This window comes from Triturus cristatus, chromosome 7 (assembly GCF_964204655.1).
Source record: "Triturus cristatus chromosome 7, aTriCri1.1, whole genome shotgun sequence".
NCBI lineage: Eukaryota > Metazoa > Chordata > Amphibia > Caudata > Salamandridae > Triturus > Triturus cristatus.
In genome coordinates, this window is record NC_140590.1 from 48,904,835 (window position 1) to 48,924,180 (window position 19,346).

The 19,346-nt window shown below is 44.7% G+C and overlaps 1 long non-coding RNA gene across 1 annotated transcript in view; it reads right to left on the bottom strand.

Annotated features, from left to right (window-relative positions):
• Positions 1 to 843: 843 nt before the first annotated feature.
• The window catches only part of LOC146808779 (uncharacterized), a 55,197-nt gene continuing 36,694 nt past the window's right edge, over positions 844 to 19,346 (bottom strand). The window contains exon 3 of the long non-coding RNA XR_014966259.1: positions 844 to 1,405. This is a non-coding gene — a long non-coding RNA (uncharacterized LOC146808779). The remainder of the gene's footprint in view (positions 1,406 to 19,346) is intronic.

Here is a 19,346-nt window from a genome sequence, read left to right on the forward strand (position 1 = left end):
TTCTGACAAGCTCAGAGAGTACCTATTACCTTTCCAGTGATAAGCGTTATCGGAATGCCAGTTGGATCCCTGGTACCTAAGACCAGAATTTCACAGGTAACCTTTGCTATCATACACACTTCTCTCACACAGAAAATGTCTCTAATGGCAACACAAGGCGATGTCACTGAATCGAACCCAGACAATGCGTCGTGCAACTTCAACCATTATACGTTTTCTCCTGTGTTCCTACAGGATAACAACAATTCCGTCTTTCCCGAGAACAGCGCTTACCTCTGCTCTACTACGGAACCGTTACAAACTTCCGACTTCCTACATCCCAGAAGCTGTGCAAACAACATAAAACTCAACGCAACTCAACATAGAGTGTTAGTACATAAACCAATATCAATAACCAATAATCAATAAGCTATTTACACGCAATAATCACCAACCAAAACAATAAAAACCCTCGTCTTGCTACCAGAAAAACTGATGCAGCGTAGAACATCAAATTCCCCCTTTGTCACAGACCAACTACTTCAACATCAAATTCACTCATATACATGCAGTGGTGGGGACCATAACACCAATACTTACACTCAGTTGATCTGTTTTCCTAGGGAAATAAGCTTCCAAACGCTGACATGAAAGGAATACCTTTACCTTATCCTAAAACACATTGACTTCAAACCTAAGATATCCCTCTCATAAGGAGATGGATCATTTAGTTGTTTGTAGGTTTAGCTTCAAAATCATTTATCTAGTCCTTAAATCCCACTAAATTCTCTTCTTAAAATAATCGACACAACACATTTGTCAATTAATCAAATATTCTTTATCTAAGAAATATTGCAAGAAAAGTTAGAAATCATCATCAGCATTTCAGAGTATCATATTTACCTATTCTGGCTAAAGTCGTCCTCTAAGTCAGTCAGTCAAGAAGAATTTTATTCAGCAAAGTTAGGCCGCAATTCAGTTTCTCAAAGATTCAGGATAACAGCTGTCCAGCAGTGTCACCGTCCTCTCTTTCAGCATAACGTCAGGAAATCGAGTTCGTCAAAGAAGAGCAAGACCCAATAGTTCAATTCCCTACTTTCTTTAATAATGAAAATAATGTCAAAAAGTATCAAGATCGGGGTTCAGAAAGTCCTGATTGGTCAACTTGGGGTCGCGAGGTACAGTTCTCACATAGTCCGCAAAATGAAGTCATCGCACTTGCTGGTTCCGGTTTTTAAATCAAGCATTGTCTTTGGTATTGGCTAGGTTCACGGAGCGTCCTTGAAGGGTACATGTTCTCCCAGGGTCAGGTCCAGGCCACTGCTGCTGGCGGTGACGCCTGCGCACTTCACCCAGAACCTCGTGTTGTCAGGGCAGTCACGTTTAACGTCTCGTTCAGCCATCTTGTTTAGGCCGAAATGGTCAACTTAAGCAAAAGAAACACAAAAACGTAATTAAAACATAGAAATGACTAATAAAATGTTATCCCCTTGCTAATACCCATATGTGTGTGTATTTATCTAGCAGAAGCGGTTCATACTCACTGAATAAAGCACAAATCACAAATACATCACCAACATATAACATGCAATATTCTAATTGTCTACTATTAATATGCGTACTCAAGTTAGTTTACAATTAATATAGCCATGCAAGGTGCAATTCCCAAGTGTAATTCTTTCGTTAGTATGATTGATTAATGTTTTCACTGCAAACCAATTAATATGATTACTATTAGTTAATTATTCAGATTAATATAAACATGCAGAATGGGGGGGTATACAAAATGTTGTACTACCCGCTCCAGCCCTACAACATAGAGGAGAATTCCTTCCAAGCTGACACTGGGGCCTGCATGCTGAATCTTCAACACACAGCGGTCTGACATCCCTTGCGGGGTGTCATCCTCGATGCAGAGATTGGGTCCTTCATTCTCAACCGTCAGGTGAGATGGCTGGTTCATCCCTAGGGGTTTCTTGGCTACAGATACACATAGCTATACACACATACACCTACACACCCAGGCTAGGCTAGGTACATTTATGCAAAGTACTTAGGGTGCGCATTTTAGGCATATGCAAGTGCTACCGTTTCTATCTGAATAGCTTATGTTCATCTTATTAGCCCTGTGGTAAAAAATGTGTCTACTATTTACTATATTGGTACTAGAAATCTCTTTCATATGCTTCTGTCTCCTGATTGTCGCAGCACGTATGTTTTACACAAGACTGTCACTGGACCAATAAATACTTATTGAAACATCCTAATCGCCATCCTTTGTATTTTCTGAGAGAAAGCAAGCACGACGGTGTGAGCGAAACATACTGTACTGTTTTCCACGATCCCTGAGGAATAAGAGTTGTCATGTTCAGTGGTTGCCAGAGACTACCTACCCCACTGTAGAATACAAGGGTGGCGGTAGTGGCAGTGTAGAGCTAGCTGGTCTAACGGCTGCTATATCCTGAAGGGATGTTTGGAAGTGGTTGGTACGCCAAGCCCTCAGTTTAGGTCATTCAAAACGCGCAGGCCGTGGGGGACTCCTAGGAACTACAGGACATGGCGCTGCCAACGATGGTTTGGTTCTTATATTAACAGTGAAAATCTGAATAGTTCGGTCATGCTTTCTCAGAAAGCCCAACTCACCCCTTTTCAGAGACGTCTGAAGTGGGAAGGGGAATCCGCCTTAGCTGAGCAGATATACTCTGTGTATTGGCTGAAGGTTTAGCAAGCTTGAAAGGATAAAGGGTTCCCTACATTGTGCAAAACCCTACCTCTTAACTTACTATTATCTTCTAAAATGACTGACCCTGTGAGTAGCTCGGGGGAAGAAGAAATGGCTAACACTCTTAACATCACAGCGAACTGCAGACATGCAGTAACTATGAAATTGTTAGAATACAGCGTAACCCCAACAGGTGGCTGTGTTACCTTAGTGATTGAGGCACACGAGGTGTTTAGATCAGAGGTATTCTATTCCTGGGTTCAGTTCCCACCTGTAGATCCGGTGACTAATTTGTTTCACACATACATTGTAGTTGAACCACGGGAATAATACATTCCCTACGAAGGCATGTACCAGTAGCACAGAAACTAGTTTAAAGGTGCCCTCCCACACACAACATCTGTCATGAGACTCGGTCCGCTCAGTATAGAAGGAGCGACCTGGCCGGTGTTAGCGACATATACTCAGCATCCCAAGATAGATATACAACCAATGGATGAAGTCCGCGCAATATACAAAGACATAGTCAGGCTATACAGACACATTGCCTAGCTTGGAATGCAAACATTGACAGTTCAAACCTGCGAGAAATGCTCCAGCTGGTCCACATCAGACCACAGCCACCATTAACTCACAGACACTGAAATCAGTAATAAGGACAATTCCTTCTAAACGGGAGCAAATTCAGTTCTGGATGGCAAAAAAAACAGAGCTGGAAGCAGTATTTCCCCATACGGGTCCGCAGGAAAAACATAGAATGCTAATAATTTGCTTGCCAATGAATATGGTTCCCTCGATTGAAGATTGTACCTCTTGGGGAATAATCTTTACTGCCGTTTATGTCAGAGTACACGATACCTCTTCCTTAGCAGTCGTTCCAGAAGTATTGAAACAGATGCAGAATAAGTACGGGGCAGTAACTGCCCTGGACTCGGAAATTAAACGGATGGGTAATTTTCATGCCCGGGCAGAGCTGGCGTAGTTGCACTATGCGTAGTTCCACAGAGTTGGGCAAAAACTTAGTGGAACTCTGCTCTGCGCTTCTACGCCCCCAATAAATATTTTTTAAAATATAAATATAAGATTTAAAAAAAATACACTTATCTTTATACGAGGCATCGCCGGACTGTCCTCCTCCTCCTCGCCGTGGTCTCTGCAAACCCCTATGTCATACGAACGTCAGAGGAGGACTGTGCACAGTTCAAAATGCACACAGTGCCGCATTTATGAATAACATTGTGCGGAAGAAATATATATCTTGAACGGATTCTTCTGCCAGAATATAGCTCCAGAAAGCAGATACTTAACAGCATTTTCTGCGCTCGTCACACAGCAAACTTTTTATCCTTTGCCTCAAGGGTATAAGAACAGCCCGGGGCTATTCTCGGCAAGAGTGTCAGGAATAATCCAAACTTGCGATGAGGCGGTTGTGTCCTATGTATATGACATCTATCTGATGGACGATTAATTACTTGAGCAGGGTGAACAACATAATTGTGGGATTCGCCAACTTGGGCTACAAATTTAATTTCAAGAAATCTAAAATTGCTAATATCAATGTCCTGTTTTTGGGATATGATCTTTCAATTGAAGGCAAAAGCCTGGCAGGAAACTTTTTAGAAAAGTGTGCACTGCTCCAACCTCCAAAGATTCCAAAGGGTGTGCAATCAATTTTAGGATTTCTACATTTTGGCAGAACATATATTCTAGATTACGCAGAAAAAGTAAAACCTTTCTACAACTTAATCAGACCTGATTTTACAACACATCAGTGGACACAACAACATACAGATACTCCACGTTCAATTCAGGCTGACATGATAGCATCTAAACATTTACACACACGTGTGGATACCACTACCTTGGTGATCCGGGTCGGCCTGGGTTTATCAGGGTATATTTACATCACTTTCAATGAAGGTGAGACAGTTCCAATAGCATACAAATCATATTTGTACACAATTGCTGAAATTCGATTTGCAGCAACTGAACAAATATTGACAGCAGTACAGACTGCTATAGTGAGAGAAAGAACATTAGCACAGGTGAAATGCATAATTGTTTTAACCCCAGTACCAACTTTAGAAGCTGTTGCCAAACCGAGCATTCCAAATGCAAAAGCACTACATCCACAATAGATACAATGGGCTACTTCTCTCACTGCAAAAGATGTAGATTACAGATACAATTCTACATTACAAAACGCAAGCATTCCTGCAGTACAAACAAGAATATCCTCTTTCGAATGAAATCTTTCCTCTAGAGAAATATGAACACCTAATTTACACTGATGGATCTACTCAGCCTGCCATAGTAAGTAAACAACTGTATAGCGCTGCATGTGCTAAAGTGAAGGGTCGTATGCAGGATGGCAAGTTCTATCCCAGTAATACCACTACTCAATCTCAAGGAGATTGTACAGCGCAGTTGGCAGAGCTGAAAGCCCTGATATTAGCATACAGTATATGGATCAGGAATTCCCCATACATATAGTCTGCGATTCGTTCTACTGTGTGCAGTCTTACAATGAATATCTTCATTACTGGTGCCAGAATGGGTTTAGAGATTCCAAGGGTTGCACAATTAAACATAAATTGTAATGGGAACAAGTGGCAAAGCTGAAAGCATGCCTGCCACAGGCTCAAGTTATTCACACCTTGAGTCACAAGCATGTTGGCATACACGTTGAAGGGAATTCTCTGGCTGATGAAGCCGCCAAGGCGACAGTGAGAACTGCTGCCGTTGCTGCAATCATTCGTTCTAGCACGAGGATAGACAGAGACATATTGATAGCTGTCAACGCCTCAAAGAACGGCTCTGCCGTTCCAAAGAGATTTCCACTCAAATATTCCTATAAATTAGATGTGCAAAACATACCGTATGCTCAAATTACGAGAGAGGGAGATAGAGTTGTACCAAACACAGATCGCAGATTAGGTTTAATTCTAGGTACACACGAGGGCCTGGCCTCTGCACATGCAGGAGTCACCGCTACAGTTTCGTTACTGAAGCGGCAGTTCTGGTGGCCAAGTTTGTCTAAACAAACAAAGGCTTATATCTTAAAGTGCCACATCTGCCAACAGATGAAAGGTTCCACTGTAGCACGGCCACCACAAACACCATTACTCATTTCAGACAGACATCTCACATGTGTCTATTTGGACAACTGCGGCCCCTTAAATTCAGACGGGGCTTACAAGTACATCTTGGTGGCAGTAGATTCATGCTCTAGATTTCTATGGGTATGGCCTCAGTGCTCGGCTGATGCTCAAACTGTTATAAAGGATTTGCGAGTCTTTATCGGGACATACACAATTGACACGTTACATTCTGTCCATGGCCCTGCGTTTGGCTCTCAGGCTTATAAAGAAGCCATGGAAAGTATGGGCGTGGCCTTGCGGTACTCCTCCCCTACCCATCCCGAGGGAAATTCGGCGGTGGAGAGGAAAAACCAGGACCTAAAGCAATCGTTAACAGCTAGGGTATTAGGTGCGGGTGGTAGTTGGGTCAATCCCCTATATGGGGTCCAGAGGGCACTAAATAATATGCCAAGAAAATCCTTGGGAGGACGTACCCTCTATGAGATCCTGTTTGGGACAAGAATGTGGGAACCTGACCTCGATTGTGCCAGCACAGTGTAAAACCATTTGAATTGAATGATCGTTTGGCTGTTTTACAGGAACTCAATGAATTACGGGCTTTACAAAGCAATGTCCAAGTAAAACGCACTGCCACTGGGGAAGTTAAACCAGTCTCGGCAAGACCTGTCTGGGTCCCAAAGTTTGGGGACCTGGTCAGAGAAAATATCTTGGACAAGAAGGAGTTTGAGCCATCTTACAGAAAACCTGTACCTGTCCTGGCGGTTCAAGGAACAAAAACAGTACTACTTCTGCCTCTTGCTGGCCGAAAAGAAAAAAGATTTGTCTCCATTGATCTGATCAAACCACACTATGTGGCCAATTCTCAACAGCAGGCCACATGGAGTCCTGAGTAGCTGCAGATCTCCTCTTGCTACTATACAGGAACTTCAGAAGGAAAGACTAATAACGTTTCACGACTCCTCTGCGCAAGATGCCGGAGTAGCCAATGGAGTACGAATTACACCTTTTGAAACTGAACAACATCCAAATACAACTGAAACGCAACTTGCAATTCGGCCTAACAATGAACTTTACATTAACACACCTTCACAAGAAGCAACTGCCAGTTCTACAAACACTGCTGAGCTCCCAAAGATAGATCGAACTGCGTCTGGCAACTTCATTAACTTTGATTACTTTTCTTCAGATCCAAGTGAACCTGAGCAAACACCACCCATTTCCAAAAAAAAAAACTTCAATAATTCTATCTCTGGCTGAGAAAGACTTACTTGATGTCCCCTTGGTTGCATCTTTGGTTTGCATTAGGGATCCTGTTCCTATTAATTTGGATTGTATTGTAAATGTATTTTTCCTACTACTGAATGGACATTACCACCCACAATGCTCTGCAGTACAACCTGTGAACTTGGTCTTGAAACCATATATGTCATCACACCGTGAATAAAGTGACTTGTCCCTAGTGAACGTTACAGCAGTTCCAGTACCAGACGGTATCGTTTGGGATCGGGTTTCATATGATGTATTTAGTCCTACAAAAAATCTGAAAATTCCACATCTGTTCAAAATTTCAATTAATGATTTCCTTACCCCGAGTACACTCTCTGATGATTGGGACATTGAGACTGTAAATACAATGCTTTCAGATTTAGAACAATCTGCTGCATGTTCTTACAGGGAATTGTATGAAGACACACTATGGTCATCACTTTTTGCACAGAGCTAGTGTCGCACGCACTGTAAACTCTTACCATCAATGGGAACATTGCCTGACACCACCAAAAGGTAGTTCTGCCACATTTGCAGAGAAATTTGCATATTTGTCACGGTTTAATACATCAGACCCAATGTCATAATACTATAAGTTAGTGCAGACTAATGCAACTGCGAAGAAAATGATACTGACAAATACCAAGCTCATATATTCAGTACCTTTCATCTCCCAACTGTCTATACAAGGTTTTAACTATTGGAAGAACACAATAGATGCAAAATCCATCTGGGGGACAAATGATTGGCAGGTTCAGGAAACAGAGGCCTTATTTAGAGCTTGTCTCACACCGTTACAGATAATATTCCCGAACAGAACAGTGCAACAGACTACCTGCTACGGGTTTGCAAAAATAAAAGACCTAAAAACACCACGCATCCCCTTGCCCATACCTATTAAAGGGATATCGAATTATCGAATGACACACTGATCAGTGGGGAGGTACTGGGAACAATGACACAGAATGGTACATGCAAATCCTCAACTCCCAATTGGAAGGGATGGTTGTTTTGGCCTATCGACAAAAATAGGTGTCAATCAAGATTCAGGGGACCACCAGAGGGTTTAGTATCCATAGGCCCGATCCACGCTATGGACACGTAGATGACACAGGGGTAGTGACTTCGTATAGTGTTGGGAAGTTGCGCCTAGAGCGGCTAAAAACCTCAACACTACAACAGGTGAAACAACACGCCCCCTTCTAGCAGACTGAATGGATCTTAGAGATTTCTTGTTAGGTCCCAAGAAACCGGGTAAGAAATTCTTCTTATGTGCCATCTACAATGAACTATGGAAAGGCTCCCAACAGGATGCTGCTGAGAGATTACATGAAATTGATAGAATTAACCTAGAAAAGGCCCTGGGTGTGGTAGACAATGGTATGAACACACTGTCTTCACCTATTTATTCACTGGACAACATTATGTTCTCAGCAATTGACATAATTGATCAAGATTTGTCTATTCTACAACATGGGCAATCTCAATTGCACTCCATTATGCTTTTAAGCTGGACTCTGCAATCATTGCATTCAATCCACGTGCCATGGTGATACATTGACAGCACAAGTTTGTTCTCGGTTTACAATCTGACCAGACACGGGCGCGATAATTGAAAATATATGCCTCGCAGTGGCGCGCGCACCACTCGCGGGCGTTTTTTTTTTACATTTCACTGCCGCTTGTTTTCTTAGCATGTGCTGCTTCGTATTATGGTACCTGCAGCTCTCTGTATTTGCAATTGGAAACTAAAATTACGTAATAAAAGGCGAAAGCACAGAGTCGCTCTGAGTGAAAGTTTCAAACTGGACACAGGACTCTGGCCATGTTTTTATTTTGTAGCGGAGAAAGCCCAGCTGCCTGTCTTTACTTAAAGTTTTGTATACCGAGGGGCAGCCCTGGTCTGCAGAGAATGTTCCAGAGCTATGTAAGACGAGAGCTCTTCTCTCCACCTTCCCCCTCGGGAGTTACTATGAGCGATGTAGCGGTCGACAGACATCACTTTGTCTTATTACTGACAGATCTGTATTGCAATAGGTTACTCTGCATCTGCCCGGGTTATCAGCACAGTGCTTCACATACTTTACAAGACCCGAGGCGCTTCTTTGTGATAGGGTAAGGTTTGTGCATGCTTACATTACTGAGTTTGGTAGAACTGCAGATACAACAGTGCAGGAAAACGGATGGCTATTTGTGGTGTCTCATTTACAACTGGGGGCTAACACGAGCATTTTTAATATTGAGTGTGCTTTATGATCTTGTAAACTCAAGCGGAGTACTTTTTAATGTTTTAAGGGTTTGTAGCCTTTGTGATTTTTTTATGATTACACATTCCTGAGCAACAGATAAAACAGTGTGTGATGGATCATTCTTGGCCCGGCCTACAAAGGGATGAAGTATGGTTAGGAGATAGCTCGCGGCATTGCACACAATACACACATACTCATGCACACACACACACATACAAATGCACACATGCGCACACACACACCCACACACATACACCCAAGCATGAACACACACACACACTCACGCACACACACACATGTGCGCACACGTGCATGCACATACTCATTCACACACCTACACAGACACACATGCACGCGCACACACACACACACACATGCACAAACACATGCACACACACTCATGCACACACACACAAATGCACAGACACGCGCAAGTGCATGCACATGCATGCACACACACAACTGCGGACACGGACTGCAGAGGAGACTCGTTTATGTGGCATGAAATCTCTCCTCGTGGAGCGACTCTTGGGACCCCAGAGCAGGGGACCTGCATTACTGAGGTTGGTAGAACTGCAGATACAACAGTGCAGGAAAACGGATGGCTATTTGTGGTGTCTCATTTACAACTTGAGGCTAACACGAGCATTTTTAATATTGAGTGTGCTTTATTGCCTTGTAAACTCAAGCGGAGTGCTTTTTAATGATTAAGGGTTCGTAGCCTTTGTGATTTTTTTATGATTACACATTCCTGAGCAACAGATAAAACAGTGTGTGATGGATAATTCTTGGCCCAGCCTACAAAGGGGTGAAGCGTGGTTAGGAGATAGCTCGCGGCACCGCACACAATACACACATACTCACGCACACACACACATACAAATGCACACATACGCACACACACACCCACACACATACACCCAAGCACGAACACACACACACACTCACGCACACACCCACCCGTGCACACACGTGCATGCACATACCCATACACACACCTACACAGACCCACTCGCATGCACACACACACACATGCACACACACACAAGTGCACAGACACACGCAAGTGCATGCACATGCATGCACACACACAAATGCAGACGTGGACTGCAGAGGAGACTCATTTATGTGGCATGAAATCTCTCCTTGTGGAGCGACTCTTGGGACCCCAGAGCAGGGGACCTGAATTACTGAGGTTGGTAGAACTGCAGATACAACAGTGCAGGAAAACGGATGGCTTTTTGTGGTATCTCATTTACTGATGGGGGCTAACACGAGCATTTTTAATATTGAGTGTGTTTTATTGCCTTGTAAACTCAAGCGGAGTACTTTTTAATGATTTATGGGTTCGCAGCCTTTGTGATTTTTTTATGATTGCACATTCCTGAGCAACAGATAAAACAGTGTGTGATGGATCATTCTTGGCCCAGCCGACAAAGGGATGTAGCGTGGTTAGGAGATAGCTCGCAGCATTGCACACAATACACACATGCTCACGCACACACATACAAATGCACACATGCGCACACACCCACCCAATCATGAACACACACACACACACTCACGGACACACACACACACGTGCACACACGTGCATGCACATACTCACACACCTACACAGACACACTTGAACGCACACACACACACATGCATACACACTCATGCACACAAATGCAGACACGCACAAGTGCAGACACATGCATGCACACACACAAATGCGGACGCGGACTGCAGAGGAGACTCGTTTATGTGGCGTGAAATCTCTCCTTGTGGAGCGACTCTTGGGACCCCAGAGTAGGGGACCTGGATGAAACGGGGCACATTTCTGCATCTTAAATGTAGAGTTTTATTAACCCCCCTCTGATTTATACAAGATAAGTGACAGAACACGAGACAGAGGTGGCACGGGTGCTAGCAACTCTGAGGAAGAAGGGGTGGGGAGGTTTGACAGGTGGTGGAAGGGGTGAGGGGTAGACCAAACTATTGCCTAGGTTGGTTTAATGCACTGGGATCCGCCCATCTATCCACAGACTGGAAGCTGCTGGCGCATTCCCGATACGTGGGTTATGTCAAAGGGGGAGGTGAAAGTGCTTATCTCCCGTTTGTCTGCAGTCCATTCAATGACATATGAGGAACAAGCATTTGCAATGCAATAGGGCTCGCATTTGTGAGAGTTTAAGCTATTGGCATTGTAAATAACAATGCATTTTATTTATGTTTTAAAAATCAACAAGTAAATAAAAGGCATTGTCATTTACAATGCCAATAGCTCAAACTCTAGTAAATGCGAGACCTATTGCATTGAAAATGCTTGTTTAAATTGCTTTTGAATGGAAGTTTTTTGGTGCTGAATGTTCAAGGCTGTTGTGGAATGGCGCCAGGCATCGCATATCTAGTCACAGTAAACTTCAGGGTTGTTTGCTGTAAGCAAGTATGGTTTCCCCCGGCTCACACAGTTGGGAAGCACCACTGTGGCCTTCATTGAATGTTTCCAATATATGGTTTGATTCGCTGAGCAGACTGAAAGCCATGTTGTTTCAATAAAATGTGGCCTTAACTTCAGCCCGAGAGACTTTTGATCTCCAGGTTGCAAGGTCTTCTACGGAGATACAAGCCCTGGTCCATACGAACTTCCCGATCCATTTAGGAGAAATGGTTCATCGTATCTTTAACATGTCTGATACGAGTGGGACTGCACACTTATTTAAGCGCCTTGGATCAGGTCTCTTAACCACCTTTCATACCATCTTCGGAGTAATTCCAGCTTTCATACACTCCGTACTTGGAAGCGTTTTTGGAGGGCTTTCTTTGGGCCTGCTTTCGGTAGCGGGCATCCTGATTTTAATCCCTCAAGAAATCTAGAGAACACTGCTGGAACGACATTGTCGTGAGCGCATGGTGTTCTACCTGACTACGGATCGGCTATGAGAGCTGAGTGAGCATTGGTTCCTGTCTTTCAGGCAGGTCTGGCTAGACTGTGTCGTGCCTGTGTTCTCCTGATACTTCCATTGGTTGCGAAGCCGGACATAGCAGCGCCACTGACACCTTTGCAGGTCCACATGTGCAGTTGTCCACAGTGTATTCCCATGTTGATAACAGCATTTTTAGAGACTCCAAGGGATGCTTCTGCTCCTGCTGGAAGGGAAATTGGCTCTGCTCCAGAGGTACAGGCATCGGTATGATGCGTGCAGGCATCTAATTCTTCCCCGGTGGCTGCCGTGGGAACCAGAGATGATCATCTTTGCTCACTGGTAATGATACTGGAAATTCTGGAGGGACTGCCACCTGCGGATATAACGTTCAGCGATGTTAAGGCTTCAGCGCTGGATTCTTAAAACAATCTGGCCTCTCCTGTGCTGGGAACCATTTGGCAACTTTTTAAAACATTTACCAAATTGAAGGTCGAAACAGACTTTGTTTTATTTTTCTTCTCGGCTCTAACTGAGCTTCAAGGCTTTCAAGGTGCTCAGTGCAATAATCACAATAAATACCAGTTTAGAGGACCTTTTGAATGCTCTTTTAGGGAAAAATCACTTTTTTAATGTATATTTTTTCAGGCTTTTTTAAGTGCTTTTAGTATGTTATATTATAAATAATTTGATGCCTTTTTAATAGCCTGAGCTTTATCATTACCTAGATAACCTTGTTGACCTTTTGATGAGGAGTGGCTGTCATGTCTTTTAGGATAGTCCCGTTGTTAGACCTGGTACCATTGGCGTGGGTCTCCCTTCCATTTTTTGCGGTTGCCTCATATGTTTTTGCTGGTGTTAGATGCTTTGGGCACTGTGCCACTGCTAATCAGTGCCACAGTGCAAGTGCTCCCTATTGTAAATTGTATGGATTAGTGACTCCATGATTGGATTATTTGATTTACTGGTCAGTCCCTAGTACAGTGCACCATGGGTGCTCAGGGCTTGTAAATGCTGCTAGTGGGCTTGCAGCACTGGTTGTGCCACCCAAAGAAGTTGCCTGTAAAGTGCGTCTCAGGCCTGCCATTGCAGAGCCTATGTGCAGTCTGGTACTGCCATGTTGACTGGCCAAGTGCACCCACTTGCCAGTCCCTAAACCTTCCCTTTTCTTCATATCAGACACCCATAAGGTAGGCCCAAGGGCAGGGTGCATTGTAAGTAAAAGGTAGGACATGCCCTGATGTGTGTGGCATGTCCTAATAGTGAATAACAGCCATTTTCGTTTTTCACTATTGCAAGGCTACCTCATCCCCATAGACCAGAATGAACAGTTTGATTATAACACCTTATAATCCTAACTGACCCAGGGAACCTGGTAGAAATTCGAGTTTGGTATGCCTGAACTCAGAATGATAAAATACATCTTTTAGTGAAGTTGGTTTTAACATTCTGTGTTTGAAAGTACCACTTTTAGAAAGTAGGTATTTTCTTGCCTAACTAGCCATGCCTGCCTCTGCTAGGTTGTGTATTCCTTGTCTGGAGTTTGAGTGACAGAGGCTGGGGAATTCCAGGAGACAGGGTGAGTCAGCACAAGGCTGAATAGAGAGATCTGCATGTAGAGTGGTGGGACCTGGGACCTGAATAGGGCTGTGCCTGTCTTCCACAATGCTGGCTCCACCTCCTGTGGTGCGTCTGATGTCCCTGGCCCGCACTGTGAAAGAAAAGAAGGAGTCCTATAAACAAAGTGCTCCAAGACTGACCAGAACTGGTTTGGACTAGGCAAATGCCTCTCTGCCTTCAGAGAACAAAGAAAATATGAGTATAAAAAGGGGGACCAGACCCCAGAACCTTAGATCACTTTTGGGAAACAAGAAGAACCTTTGCTGAGGAGAGGAACCAGAGAGAAACTGAAGGAGGAGAATATCCCTAAGCTGAGTGCTGTTTGGGGGATTGGCCTGCAGTGGTTGCCTGACTGCCAAAGAGAGGAGAAAGGAACTTTGTGCTACTTTCATCAACTTGTAAAGGATCCCCAAGGGCTTGAAGATTGAGCTTGCCTCCTGCTGAAGTCTCAGGGATAACAGACTTCACCAACCAGCTCCCCTGAGTTCCCTTGCTGGGAATTTGAAGTGCCTGCTGTTGTGCTGGGCCTTTTGGGAGACTGTGTGTCGCAGGAGCTGGAAGCGCGACTCACGGATAAGAAGCATGTCGCCGCCGCAGTTGCTGTCGTCGCATCACTGAGTAAGGGTGCCGCGGCTGCTGCTGTTGCATCGCATCACCGGAGAAGAGTGTCACTGTTGCAGCCGCTGTTGTTGCATCACTGAGTAAGGGTGTCGCCGCTGAAGCCGTCGCATCACCGGAGAAGCGTGTCGCAGGCCCTGTTGTGGCTCAGAAGATTCTCAGAATTGCCGCATGGCCGTCGGGCGTGCACGCATCACCCCTTTGTTGTCGCATCAAGAAGAAGACACCATTTTTATTGCATTGCACCGGATCGTCATCGCATCGTGGCGCTGGGAGTTGCACCACCACAGAAGCACAGTAAGAAACCGACGCATTACCTCCCCACACGGAGAAGAACCGACACATCACCTCCCCTCTGGTGAGGAACCGACGCATCACCGTCCCCTTCGCAGCAGTAGGGAACCGACGCATCACCTCCTCCAGAGTAAGGAACCGATGCATCCCCATTCTTGCGTGTATGGAACCAACGTATCACCTTCCCTGCATCTCTTTTGTTTGTATAGCGTTACGCATCCAAAGGTACATTGAACGTAAAGTGTCGCATTTACCATCTAAAGAGAACTACCATTCTAAAGTACAGTATTGTGGATTTTTGTTGTTTATGGTCTTATGTTAAGTCTATATAAAAATACTTATTTTTATAATACAACCTGTGTGGAGTCCATCTGTAGTGTTGTCACTGGATTACTGTATGTGTTCACAAATGCTTTACACACTGACTCTGAGATAAGCCTGCCTGCTCGTGCCAAGCTACCAAGGGGGTGAGCAGGGGTTATTTTAGGAGTGTACCCCCTTACCCTGACTAGACACAAGGATCCCTATTTGGTCAAAGATGCCTACCGCTGCCAACTAAAGACTCCCAAATCTAACACCCGTCATATATACCCCATTTTTAAATACATTGTCCCATCCACACTACAATAACAATTCTAAATAGGTGACCTTTTACCTACTAGTTTGCTCCTGTCTCTTCGAGACCACGCTTTAAGTATTCTATCATAATCCTTGTACCTGACATACATAAACATGTCCCCGGGCACAGCAGAATTATTCTGTATAAGGATCACCACTTGTTTTCATCCTTGACCAACAGTCAGCTGTGCATGATCACACTTGTTTAGAAAAGCATTGGTGATTGTTTTCAAAAAGTTTATGCTTGTTTTCAAAACATCCATGATTGTTTTAAAAACATATTGATTCTAGAAAACAACCCTGGAGTGACCACTATAGTCTAAAAGACCCTCACTCCCCCCTACAAGATAAGGCAGAATTCCTTCCAAGATGAGACGGGGGTCCTGCATGCTGAATCTTCGACACGCAGCGGTCTGACATCCTTTGCAGGGTGTCATGCTCGATGAAGAGATGGGGTCGTTCATTCCTAACTATTAGACCTGTCATCATTGGCATGGGTCTCCCTTCCCCTCTCCTCTTCCTATTTTTTATGTTGGCTGGATTTAGATGCTCTAGGCGCCGTGCCACTGCTTATCAGTGCCACAGCGTGAATGCTCCCTGTATATAAATGACTGTATGACTTAGGATAACCATAATGCCTAGATCTGTGTAGCATGTCCAATAGTGAGTTACCCTCCATTTCACTGTCGCTACTGGGACACGATCCGTTCTCATAGGCCAGACTGGGCCAGTTAAGGATTACTCTCTATCATCCTATCTGGCCCCAGGAACCTGATAGGAAATTCGAGTTTGATATGTTTGTGCTCGAGACATTGAGAGACACCTTTTTGTAAGGACCGTTTATATATCCCATGTTTAGAAATGCCTCTTCTGAAAGCGCGGTCGTTTCTTGCCTAAGCTTTACTGCAGGCTTTGTGAGTATGTGTATTGGCCATCTGGTTTTGGAGCAGCAGGGCCAGCTTGGTCAGACCTGGCTGGCGAGAGAGATCGGTATTCAGAGCCTGGGTAGGGCCTGGGGTGGCGTTGCTGCCTTGTTGTACATGGTCATAAATGCTTCACACACTGCCTCTGAGATAGGCCTAACTGCTCGTGCTACGTTACCGCAGGGTTTAGCAGGGGTTGTCAAAGGGGGTAGCCCGCTTGCCCTGACTTAGGAAGAAGGGTCCCTATTTGGACATTGGCGCCCGCCATTGCCAACTGGAGACCCCCATTTCTAACACTAACCATCAGGTGAGGTGGCTGGTTCGTCCCTAGGGGTTTCTTGGCTACAGATACACATAGCTATGCACACATATACCTACACACCCAGGCTAGGCTAGGTACATTTAGGTAAAGTACTAAGGACGCGCATTTTAGGAATATGCGAGTGTTACTGCTTCTATCTGAACTGCTTATGTTCATCTTATTAGGACTGTGGTGGAAATGTATCTAAAATTTACTACATTTGTACTAGCAATCTCTTTTGTATGCTTCTGTCTCCTGATTGTCGCAGCACATATGTTTTCTACAAGGCTGTCGCTGGACCAATAAATTCTTATTGAAACATCCTAATCTCCATCCTTTGTATTTTCTGAAAGAAAGCAAACACAAGTGTCTGAGCGAAACATACTGTACTATTTTCCACAGTCCCTGAGGAATCCGGGTTGTCATGTTCAGTAGTTGCCAGAGACTACCTACACCACTGGAGAATACAGGGGGGGTGGTAGTGGCACTGTGGAGCTAGCTGGTCTAATGGCTGGCATATCCTGTGGGGGTGTCCGGAAGCGGTTGGGACACAAAGCCCTCAGTTTAGGCTATCCAAAATGCGCAGGCCCTGGGAGACTCCTAGGAACTATACACCACCAGGCTGGAGATCTGGCACATTGGCACGTGGATCTAAAAGCCATTATCAATATTGCGGCAGTGGAGGCTGATGATAGATTGAGCCGGTGTTTCTTTCCTCTTTCTCTTGTGGAATCGAAGACTGAGACTGAATGAACTTCTCATCCTAGATTTCTGTACGTGAAAAGGGTACGAGTGGTTTTGGAGCACATTCGATGTAATGTGTGTCTTCCTCCAGCACCTGAACCTCAACTGAAAGATAACAATTTATTTGATAATTCTGCCCAACTTGTGACTGCTCATTTACCCATTCATTGTTCTATGAAAGCTGCCACTCAGTGACAACGAAAAGATCCTGAAAAACTAACCTTGACTAACTTGATGTCCAAGCCACAACCTTTTGAGGAAGAGGTCTTTGGGTTATTGGATAATGTGCTTGTGGATGAACCCTCACTGAATACTTCTGTGAGATTGTCCATGGCAGGGGAGGGTTTGGAAGATTGCAAAGTCAAGAAATCATACTCAACTTCAGTACTTACTCTGCAAGCAGGAGATTACACAGCTTATGTCACAAATTTGTTTTTCATTAAATTAGCTGGTGCTGAATCAATTTGACTGTTCTGAGGCTGTATCTGCTATGAAAAAGCGAGTATAAAAAAATGGTGAGTATTGCAATTAACTTTATCCCTTTATCGACAACATATGCACCGTACTCAACAGAGGAGAATCAGCTGCCCTTATCTCCCTGTACCTCTCCGAAGCTTTCAACACCATCTCCCACCATACACTTATCAATCGACCACGCCAGATTGGAATCGCAGACGATGCGCTCAGATGGATGGAATCCTTTCTCATAGGACGTACCCAGAGAGTTGCCTCCCTCCATTCACCCTGCAACCAAAGCTCACAATCTGTGGTGTACCCCAAGGCTCATCCCTCAGTCCAACCCTCTTCAACATCTACATGACACCACTCGCAGACATCGTCAGAGCACACAACATCAGCATCATCTCCTACACAGATGATACAGAGCTCGTCCTCTCGCTCTCCGTGGACCCCACCTCCACAAAGACCAACTTCCACAACAGTATGAAGAACATAATGGCATGGATAATAGACAACTGTCAGAAACTCAACATCGACAGTTCTGATCTTCGGCAGATGCTCCACCCTCTGGAATAACTCCTGGTGGCCGGCAGTGCTTGGACCAACCCCCACACCTAAAGACCACACCCCCAACCTCAGCATCATCCTGGAGAGGGAACTCTCCATGAAAAGCCAGGTCAAGGGCGTTTCCTCAGCCTGCTTTCACATGATCCGCATGCTCCACAAAGTCTCCAGACGGCTCCCCATCAGCACAAGGAAACCTGTGACACAGGCTCTCATCACCAGCCGACTAGACTATGGCAATGAACTCTATGCCGGCAACACCACCGAACTCATGCAAAGACTCCAGATAATCAGGACCACAGCTGCCAGACTGATCCTCAACCTGCCCAAGAGGACACACATCACCCAGCACCTAAGAGACCTCCACTGGCACCCGGTTCAGAAGAGATGCCAATTTAAGCTCCTGACCTATGCCTGCAAAGCCCTCCAAACCAAGGGCCAGCCTACATGAATCACTGCCTGTTCTTCCACCAACCTACCCTAAATCTCTGCTCTGCACACATCGCTCTTTCACAGACACCATGTATCTGCCTCTGCCACACCGGAGGAGGCTTTTTTCCCCACATCGCCGCCAAAGCCTGGAATACCCTCCCCCTAAACCTCTGCACCCCACCCTCGCTGGCCCACTCAAGAGCTGGCTCTTCAAATAATACCTGCAGCACAGCACCTGGGTACCCTCAGGGGTGATTAGCTGCATTATACAAGTACGACTTGATTGATTCTGGAAGCTCTTATACAGGGGTGCGATGGATTCTTTAGGGTAGAGTTTGGAAAACTATTGCAGCACAAAACAATTATTACTACATATGCCTTTTTATTGTGGTGACAAGTTGATAAATCTTATTAAAGAGACATTTGAAGATCAAAAATATGCCTTTCCTTTCCGGCCCAAGGTCAATCCGGAGTAATGAAAAGGAAAAGAGCGGGATTTTACATTTGGTTCCTCATCCTCATTGTCTACATTCCAAAAACACAGTGA